The sequence below is a fragment of the Tupaia chinensis genome, unplaced genomic scaffold (genome assembly GCF_000334495.1).
Source record: "Tupaia chinensis unplaced genomic scaffold, TupChi_1.0 Scaffold000207_1, whole genome shotgun sequence".
NCBI classification, from domain to species: Eukaryota; Metazoa; Chordata; class Mammalia; order Scandentia; family Tupaiidae; genus Tupaia; species Tupaia belangeri.
The window spans coordinates 1,870,848-1,880,558 of NW_006159682.1; positions in this window are offsets into that span (position 1 = coordinate 1,870,848).

The following is a 9,711-nucleotide window of genomic DNA, read 5'->3' on the forward strand; positions in this document are numbered from 1 at the left end:
GCACTTTCTGTATGTGTTCCATACATCAATAAAAAAGTTATTTTGGGGATCAGCAGATGGCATAATGGTTATGTTGCTGGACTCTCACGTGGTCGATTATGGTTTAAATCCCAAGCCCAGCAGCTTAAAACTCATGCCAGGTGCGTGTACATCCATGCCCAAAATACAGAGAGAAGAATGGGGAGAAGGGATTGCTGTGTGGCCATCCCCCCAGGAGAGTGATTTCTTGCTTTCTGTCTCTCTAGCAAGTATACACGTCCTATAGCAAAAATCTCTCTCTCTCTCAAAAAAATAAAAGTTATTTTGGGACTAGCAAGTGGCATAGTGGTTAAAGGTTTAAAGCACTGGATTCCCACATGGCTAACCATGGTTCAAGTCCTAGAGGTGGTTTGAAACTCACACCAGGTGCCTGTTTGTGTATGCCCAAAATTTTGAGACAAGAATGGAGGAGAAGGGATTGCAGTGTGGCCATCCCCTGGGGGATGATTTCTCACTTTCTGTCTGTCTCTCTGGTGAGCATATGTGTCCTAAAAAAATTATTTTACTTACAAAGTTTACTTATAAATATTGTGTGTACTGACTGAATTTTTAAGACATTAATAATTGTTAAAATTTTAAGGTGGGTGAAGAGCATTTGTTTAAAACAGTGAAAGGATTTTAATTTTTTAGAGACATATTTTGAAACATTTAGGAATGAAATGAATGGAATTTGATTTAAGAAAACAATAACCTACTCGTGGCAGGGAGAGGGAGGGAGTGTCTAGGAATGTAGGTGAATCAAGACGGCCAGGAGTTGATAAGTGATGAAGATTCACCATTCTCCCTACTTTTGTGCGTTTTTGAAAATGTTTTTTTAAAAAATATTGAGAGGTTTGTATTCAATATGGCCAAATGGAATTTATCATAGTTATGAAAAACTGGTTTGAAATTAAAGAATCAGTTAATGTAGCCATTGTATCAGTAGACTAAAGAAGAAAAAAAAATCACATGATCATGTCAATAAATATAGAAAAAGAACTTGACAAAGTCCAATATGCATTCATGCCAAACAAAACAAAACAAAAACAAAAAACAAAAACCAACCAATAACAACAACAAAACCCTCAGCAAACTAGGAATACAAAATAACTTTTTCAACTTGATAAAGAACATCTATAGATATCTATAGTTGCATCAGACTTAATGCTGAGAAACTTAGAAGCTTGACTGCTAAGATCAGGAACAAGGTAAGGATGTCCCCTTTTCAATATTGCACTGAAAGTCCTAGCTGAAGCATTAAGATAAGAAAGGGAAATAAAAAGTATAAAATTGAGAGGGAAAAAGAAGACTGATTTTGTTCAGAGATGACAAGATTGTCTATGTAGTAAATTTGAAAAAACATTGACAACAAAAGTCTCCTGGAACTAATAAGCAATCATAACAAGATTGTAGGATACAAGGTTAATACACAAAAGTTAGTCATTTTTTTCATATGTCATTAATTAGGAAGTGGAACTGAAAATAAAAGACACATTACCATTTACATTAGTGCTCCAATACATGAAATATCTAGGTATAAAGCTAACAAAACATGCAAAAGGTCAACATGAGGAAAGAAATCTACTGATGAAAGAAATCAAAGAAGAATAAATAAGTGGAAAGATATCCATGTTCATGGACATGAAGACCCAAATGTTATCTATTAGTCATTTCTTCCTAAATTAGCTGATAGATTCAATGCAATCTCAGTTAAAATTCCAGCAAGTTGTTTTATAGATATTGACAAACTGATTCTAAAGTTGATATGGATATGCAAAACATAGCTAACACAATAGTAAAGGAGTGGTATAAAGTCAGAGAACTGACACTTCTCAAATTCAAGACTTATTATAAAACTACAATAATTTAGACAATTGGAAACCAGCAGTTAGCTTAATGGCTATGTCGCTGGACTCCCACGTAGTCAACTGCGGTTCGTGTCCCGGACCCGGTGGCTTAAAACTCACGCCGGGCGCGTGTGCGTGCATGCCCAAGATCCTGAGAGGAGAATGGAGGAAAAGGGATTGCGGCGTGACCATCCCCCCTGGGGCGTGATTTCTCGCTTTCTGTCTCTATGTCTCTCTCTGTCTGTCTGGCAAGCGCACGCGCCCTATAGCAAAAAGCTCTCCAAAAAAAAAAAAAAAAGAAGAAAAGAAAAAAAATAATTTAGACAATGTGATATTGATGAGTCAATGGAGCAGAATAAAAGTCTGGAAATAGACCCATTTAAATAAAGTCAACTGATCTTTGGCAAAGGAGCAAAGGCAATGAAGTGAAGAAAACATGTTTTATTTATTTATTTATTTATTTATCTATTGTAATTTGACCAGAGAGGGACAGAGCAAGAGCAAGAGAGAGAGAGAGAAAGCAAGAAAGCTAACCATCATATCTGGGACTGAGAGTGAGTACAGCGTCCTTAACCACCATGCCACCTGCCAGCCTCAAGAAAACAAGACTTCTTCAACAAATGGGACTGGGATAACTGAACATTCACATATAGAGAGAAAAACAAAAAAAGGAAAAGGAAAGAGAAAAAGAAAAGAGAAAAGAAGAAGGAAGGAAAAAGAAAAGAGAAGAGAAAAGAAAAAGAATCTATGGGCCAGTAGGCGGTATGGTGGTTAAGGTGCTGGACCCCCACATGGCTGACCACAGTTCAAATTCTAGACCTGGGGACTTGCTTTCTCACTTTCCCTCTCTCTCTTTCTCTGTTCAAATTTATAAAACAATAATAATGATGATGAATAAAATAAAATAATCCTAAAAAAGAAAAAAGGAAAAGAATCTAAACACAGACCCTAGACTTTTTACAAAAATTAACTAAAAATGAATCATATGCCTAAATGGAACATGGAAAATAATTAAAATCCTAGATGATATCAAGGGATAAAATATAGATAACTTTAGGTTTGGTGATGACTTTTTAGCTGCAACACCAAAAGCATAATCCATTAAAAAAAAAAGAAATAGATAAATTGGACTTCATTAAAATTTAAAAGTATTGCTCTGCAAAAGAAACTGTCAAGAGAATGGGAAGACAAATCACAGACTGGAAGAAAATTTTTGCCAAAGACACATTTAATAATAGATTGTTATCCAATATACACATCATACTTAATGGTGAGAAACTAGAAGCTTGCCTGCTAAGATCAGAAATAAGGCAAAGATGTCCCCTCTTGTCACTCCTTTGTTCAATATTGTACTGAAAGTCCCAGCTGATGCAATAATACAATAAGAAATAAACAACCCCATTTACAAATAGGCAAAAGACATCATTTGTCCCAACTCAAAGTGGTTAAATATGGAAGACCTACTGCTAAGTGAAGAAAGAGTTGAAAGACAAATGCTATCCCTGCTCAATATATACCAAATGTCTGTACTGTATGGCAGAAGTTGGAAGATCCAAAAATATTACAGTAGGAAGGATATGTGTAGATACCAGAGTTTGTAAGGGAGGGGAGTGGATAGTGGAGGGTGGTGGGAGGGGTAAAGGAAAGAAACATTGAACAGATCCAAGAATGTAAAACACTCTATTGAAAGTGATGTACATGGCAATGTCCTTGATTTGATTGTCAAAAATAAATAAATAAAACAAAAATAAAAATTGGCAAGAGACTTAAACATATACCTCCCCTTAGAAGATATATAGAAGGCAAATAAAGATACTCCACATTATATGTCATTCACGAATTGCAAATTAAAACATGAGACACCACTACATACCTACTAGAATGGCCCAAATCCAAAATGATAACACCAAATGCTGGTGAGGATGTGGAGCAGCAGGAACTGTCATTCACTGCTGTGGGGAATATAAAATGGTAGTCACTTTGAAAGGCAGATTGGCAGTTTTTACAAAACTAAACATCCTTTATCATATGATTAACAATCATGCTTTTTGGTATTTAACCAAATGAGCTAAAAACTTAGGTCCACACAACAACCTATACATAGATGTTTATAGCAGTTTTATTCATAATTGCCAAAACTTGGAAGCAACCAACATGTCCTTAAGTAGGTGAATGTATAAATAAACTGTAGGGTATGCAGACAGCTGAATGTTACTAAGTACTGAAAAGAAAGGAGCTATCCAGCCTTGAACTATGGTTACCTTGGTTGAAGTCTATGCTGGTTGAAGATTTTGCCACAGTCTTGTAGGTACCTTTAGACAAGTTTGTTTTTTTTTTAAAGAATTATTTATTTAATGTTACTTATTTATTCATTTTATTTTTTAATTTGACCAGACACACACACACACACACACACACACAGACAGAGAGAGAGAGAGAGAGAGAGAGAGAGAGAGAAAGTGGGAAAGCAAGTCACCAGGTCTGGGAATTGAACTGTGGTTGGCCATGTGGGAGTGTCCAGTGCCTTAACCATCATGGCACCTACTGGTCCCTTTAGACAAGTTTTCTAAATTTGCCAAGCCTTAACTTCTCCTAACCATAAAATAGAAGATCACGTCTACCTTTTAGAATTGTGAACACTTAAAAAGACAACACAGAACAGATGACATTCTTAGAGCTATCTTAGGCTCAATAATGATCAAAAATGCTAGTTAGAAGAGACGTGTGGCATAGTGGCTGAGAGTTTAAGCCCTGTATGAACTTCTTGGGGTCAGTGCCAGCTCTGTAACCTTGGGGAAGAGACTGACTGATTCTTTAGATGTCTTGGTTTATCAGGTGACAGTGCAGGCTGGGCACATCAACTCTTAGAGCCCTGCAAGACAGCCCATGCAGATTGGGCTTCTCTGTTTTCTTTCTTATATCATTGGAGTCCTGGCTAAAGGAGAGAGGTTAGAAAGGTTGGGACCAGCAGTTAGCGTAATGGGTATGTCGCTGGACTCCCATGTAGTCGACTGCAGTTCGAGTCCTGGACCCGGTGGCTTAAACTCACGCCAGGCGCGTGTGCGTGCGTGTCCAAGATCCTGAGAGGAGAATGGAGGAGAAGGGATTGTGGCATGGCCATCCCCCCTGGGGGGCGATTTCTCACTTTATGTCTCTCTGTCTCTCTCTGTCTGGCGAGCACATGCACCCTATAGCAAAAAAAAAACTCTCCAAAAAAAAAAAAAAGGAAAAAAAAAAAAAGAAAGAAAGAAAGGTAGAGTTGGGGCCGGCAGGTGGCATAGTGGTAAAGGCACTGGACTCTTACTCACATTGTCAACTGTGGTTCAAGTCCCAACCCTGGTGGTTTGCTGTCTCACTTTCTTTCTCTCGTCAAGTTAAACAAGTAATAATAAATAAAATTAAGTAAATCATTCTTTAAAAAAAAATGGTTGAGTGAAACAAAGGAAGAAAAAAAGCTAACATTTATTGAGACCTATAGTGTTCCATATTCACTCATTTATTCCACAAGAATTTAATCAAGCACCTACCTTGTACTGGGGGTGCTCTGGTTGCAAATAAGATGAGAGAGCCCTCATGGAGCTTAAATTCTGTGCGGTGCGGGAGACAGACAATAAGCGGATAAGCAGATAAACAGTGATTTCAGCTTGTGATTTCACCCTGGAGATGAGTGGGATGCTGAGAAGGCAGGGCTGAGCCACCTCTTCTAGACAGGGTAGTCAGGGAAGGCTTTCCTGAGAAGGGGACGAAGAGATCCAAAAGGTGGCAAGGAGGAGCCAAATCTGTGAAGCTCTAGGGGAAGATGATTCCAGGTCCTGGCCTAGAATTTGACTATTTTACCTCAGGTAATCTTCACAATAGCCTTAGACATAATTATCCCCCTTTACAGATGAGGAAACTGAGGCCGAGAAGTTAGGTTACTTGCTTGAGGAAATGGTAAAGGCAAATTGGGCCCAGGTCATCAGATGTGAAGTGGCCTTTTGGATAGTGTTTTTTTGCAAAGAAAATAAAGCTCATCATTTTATCTCAGTGAAATAAGAAATTAATTGGTAGCTCTCATGAATAATGCAGTCTTGAAAACAATTCTTCCCCTAAGTGGTCCTCCAGGCAGGTTTCACCTTCCACACTTTTGCCTGGTCAGCTTTTCAGTACAGAAGGTCTTTCCTGCTTCTCTGTGTTGATCCATATCCTGTCTTCTCTTGGGGCCCAGTGCCAGCTCTCCTTCTCAGGAAATCTTCTAGGAGGGCTCCAGGCCCTCACAATTCTAGAAAATGCCTTCCAGAGAGGAAAAGCATTTTGTCCAGGGTATCCAGCAGGCAAGAGGCTCAGCCAGAGGCCAGACTCCAACCCAGGCCACCTTCTGCCCCTTGGGCAAGGGCTCCTTCCAATCCCTGTTGGATACCCTCCTCCACTGCCCCGCCTGTCACCCTGTGCCCAGTCCTCAGCTGTGCGCAGACTTCTGCAGGCTTCAGTTCCCGCCCCCTCGCTCTCCACGCTCTTCAGATTTTCTTCAGGGAGGAAAGGACGTTTTTTCGCAGAGATGACTCTGTTCTTGTGGCCATAGATTACTCCTGACACCTAATTACTGTATATCATCGTGCCATAAAATGATGATTGGAGGTGTCACTGTCCCAAATTTGCGCTCATAAAATACGTGTTCTTTTTGTTTTCCTCCTCTGCATTTGTCTGGGAGAAAAGACAGGCAAATTTATTCCAACTTTTCAGAGGAACTTTAAAGCACAGCAACAGAAGAGTTTTAGAGGTGGGTGGTTTTAAAAATACTCTGCAGAGGGAGGAGGCCTCAGCCCAGCTGAGTGTGTGTGGCCTAGGGAGAAAAAGCAGACCTCGGGGAAGGTGTCCTTTCACCTTGTGCTTCTTCTCTACCTTCACTGTCTGGAAAAAAATCCCTCCTCTGCCTCCCCCGCCCGCCTCATCTTTCCTTCCCAACCAATGGATCTTGCTAAGGAAGCATTGGAACGTGAAGGGCAAGGTTCCAATGGCTAAAGGAGAGAGGTTATTCTAACCTCTAATGCTCTAATATCTTCCAGTCTTGGGTTCAAATCTCAGGTCTGCTGCTTGCCAGTCCTGTGACCTTGGGAGGTCACGCCACCTCTCAAGTCCTGGTTCCACCACAGGTAAAATGGGGAACAATGTCATGATCTCCATCTCACACACTGCTGTGAGACATTAAGAGAAAATAGCTGCAGAGGCAAAGCATCTGCCGAGGGACTTGAGGAGAAGAGGGCTTAGCACGCACCTGCTTCCTTTCCTTCCCTCTGGAGTTCTCTTACCCGTTCTCCCTGAGAGGGTCTGGAACCCTTGACACACTCCTTGCCTGATCAACATGCCCCTTCTGCTAGCTCAGGCTGGTTGGGAGCCAGGAGGAAAGCCATCTGATTCAACTGGCTGCCACCAGGGGAGAGTGACTGGGATCCACTTAGCTCTCCCAAGAGGCATCAACAAGGACATTTTGGAAGGGCGATCTTATTGGTCACGGGAAGGACCAGTGAATGAGCCTGCACCTTCTTGTCCAGGGGCTCTCCACCAGCCCACAGGAGGGCCGGGGGCTGCAGGGGCCTTCCTGGGCCCACTTGGTCAGGCTGAGGCCTCTGCCTCCTCAGTAACACATGCTCAGTTCACCTTTCTGAGCCCCCTGTGCCCTGAGCCCTGCTTCCTGCTCTGGCTCAGGTGCACCTCGTGGTGCTCTGAGAGGCAGGAACCCCGGGTCACAGGGCGGCCCAGCCCCCAACAGTCACTGCTGGGGCCTTTGCTCTGGGCTCCTGGAATGGTTCTTTAACCCTGATAACTTGTCTTTAGTCCAAACCAGCTTGCAGGTGATTTCTTACTTAGAGGGGGGACGAGAACTTCAGGCGAGGGTGGAGTGAATGGCTGCCGCAGAGGGGACTTTATCCCATCTCTCCTCTGCCTGGCAAATCCCTCGGGTCTCAAGGCTCTACTCAGAGGCCACCTCTACTGAGTGCCTTCCTCAGCTGTGGCTTCAAGTATTTGTCTCTACCTCTGAGATCTCTCTTACTGACTTCTCCCAGGGCTTGACCCCCAGCAGTGACCGTGTTGGGGTCTGGGCCACCCAGTGAGCTGGGATTCTGCCTCTCTGAATGTCTCTCGGGCTTGCACAATGGTTGTCTCTGCCCCCTAGGCTGGCAGCATTCCCAGGCAGCGCTGTTTCCCAGGTGCCTAGTACAGCACTTGGCGAGCAGTAGGTGTGCAGTGAACAAGCTCAGTGTCACCTACCTAGTGCGTGCCCAGGGCCAGGCCCCACTCTAAACACTTTCCATATGTTGGCTCATAAATCCTCAGGACGACTTTGTTATTATCCCAGTCAAGCACGAATAGAAGCATGGATGTGGAGTCAGATTATTTGGATTTTCGTCTTAGCTCCACCCCTATGTCCTGTGTGACCTTGTTTGTAATTTACCTTTCCTGTGCTTCTTTGTTAAATGGGGACAACTATACTTCATAGCCTTGTTTTGCAGGTGAAGAGAATTCACATACATCATGTATGGATGGGCTATTGTCCTCATTTCATACTAGCAAAAATTGAGACCCAGAGTTTGGTAACTTGCCCAAAGTCACACCTGGGTGTGTGGTTGTGTATGCAGAACCAGAGTGCAAACCCAGGAGGTCGGGCTCTTAACCAGGACACCATATGGCTCTTAGGGAGCCAACCTTTTTTTCCCTTTAGGTTTTTGCCATAGGGAACTTACCCCAGCAGGAGAGAGAGAGGAAGAGTGAGAAATCCACCCCACCCCGGAGGATGGCCAGCTGCAGTCACTTCTCCATTCTCCTCCTGGGATTTTGGGCTGCAGGCACCTGCCCCTGGCCTGATTTTCAAGTCACCATGTCCAGGACTCCAACCCAGGTCAGCCATGTGGGAATCCAGCGTCTTAACCACCTTGCCACCAGCTGGCCCCCAGGTAAGGCCAGTATGAAAAGCTGGCTTCCTCGGGGCAACATTGTTTAGGTCCCTTGTCCTCTGAAAGCCTCAGCTGAGAAGCGTGTTGAGTGCTCTTATGCTGGTCCGGCCTCTGTCTGAGCCCTGCCTTGTCAGTGTGAGCAAAGAGCGCGGTGCCTGTGCCCGCTGAGACTCCCCTGTGGGTGAAAGGAGTGTCACCCAGCCGGACCCCGGCGGGCGCGGCCGGTCGCGCCTTTGACCGGTCCCCAGCTCAGCGACTCTTCTTTCTTCCAGTAGAGGTCAGCCCTGGCCGCTTCTGACACCTTTGGTGAGCGGCGGCGAAGCGCGGAACGCAGCCCGGTATCCCGCACAGGAAGGACCCTTGGAGGTCATGCGTCCACAGCTGGACCAAGGCCCCAGACGGGGAGGTCCTGCCTTAAGGCCACTCAAGGGTTAGTGCCATTAGGGCGGGACTCCAACTCTGTCCTCCTTCCGGACTCTTCCCCACTGCCCAAGAAGTCAGCTCAGGAGTCGCTAGAAACCAGCAGATCTGGGCGCCTGCAAGGTGCTGCAAGAGGCGTGGGTCCCACTGCCGGTTGTACCACCGCGTACTGTGTGACCTTGGGCAGGCTGTCACCTCCCCTAGCCCTTGCGCCCGTTTAAAGAGGGGATCCAGGCAGTCGGCGCGTGCTGTGACTGCGAAGAGGGCACCTCTTTCCTGACAGCGCGCCCCAGCGTAGGCGGGCCTTGTCTGCCCAGCATTGTCCGAACCCGCCCTGCAGACGGGGTGCCTGGGGTTCGGCCCCTGGACTTGGGGGCGCGGGCCGGCTGGAAGCGGAAGCCCGGCTCCCGGCAGGGGGCGCTGTCGCACCGTGCGCCGCTTCCCTGAGTGTCCTTCCAAGGACAGCGTGGACGCGGCGGGCGGCGCAGGGCAGT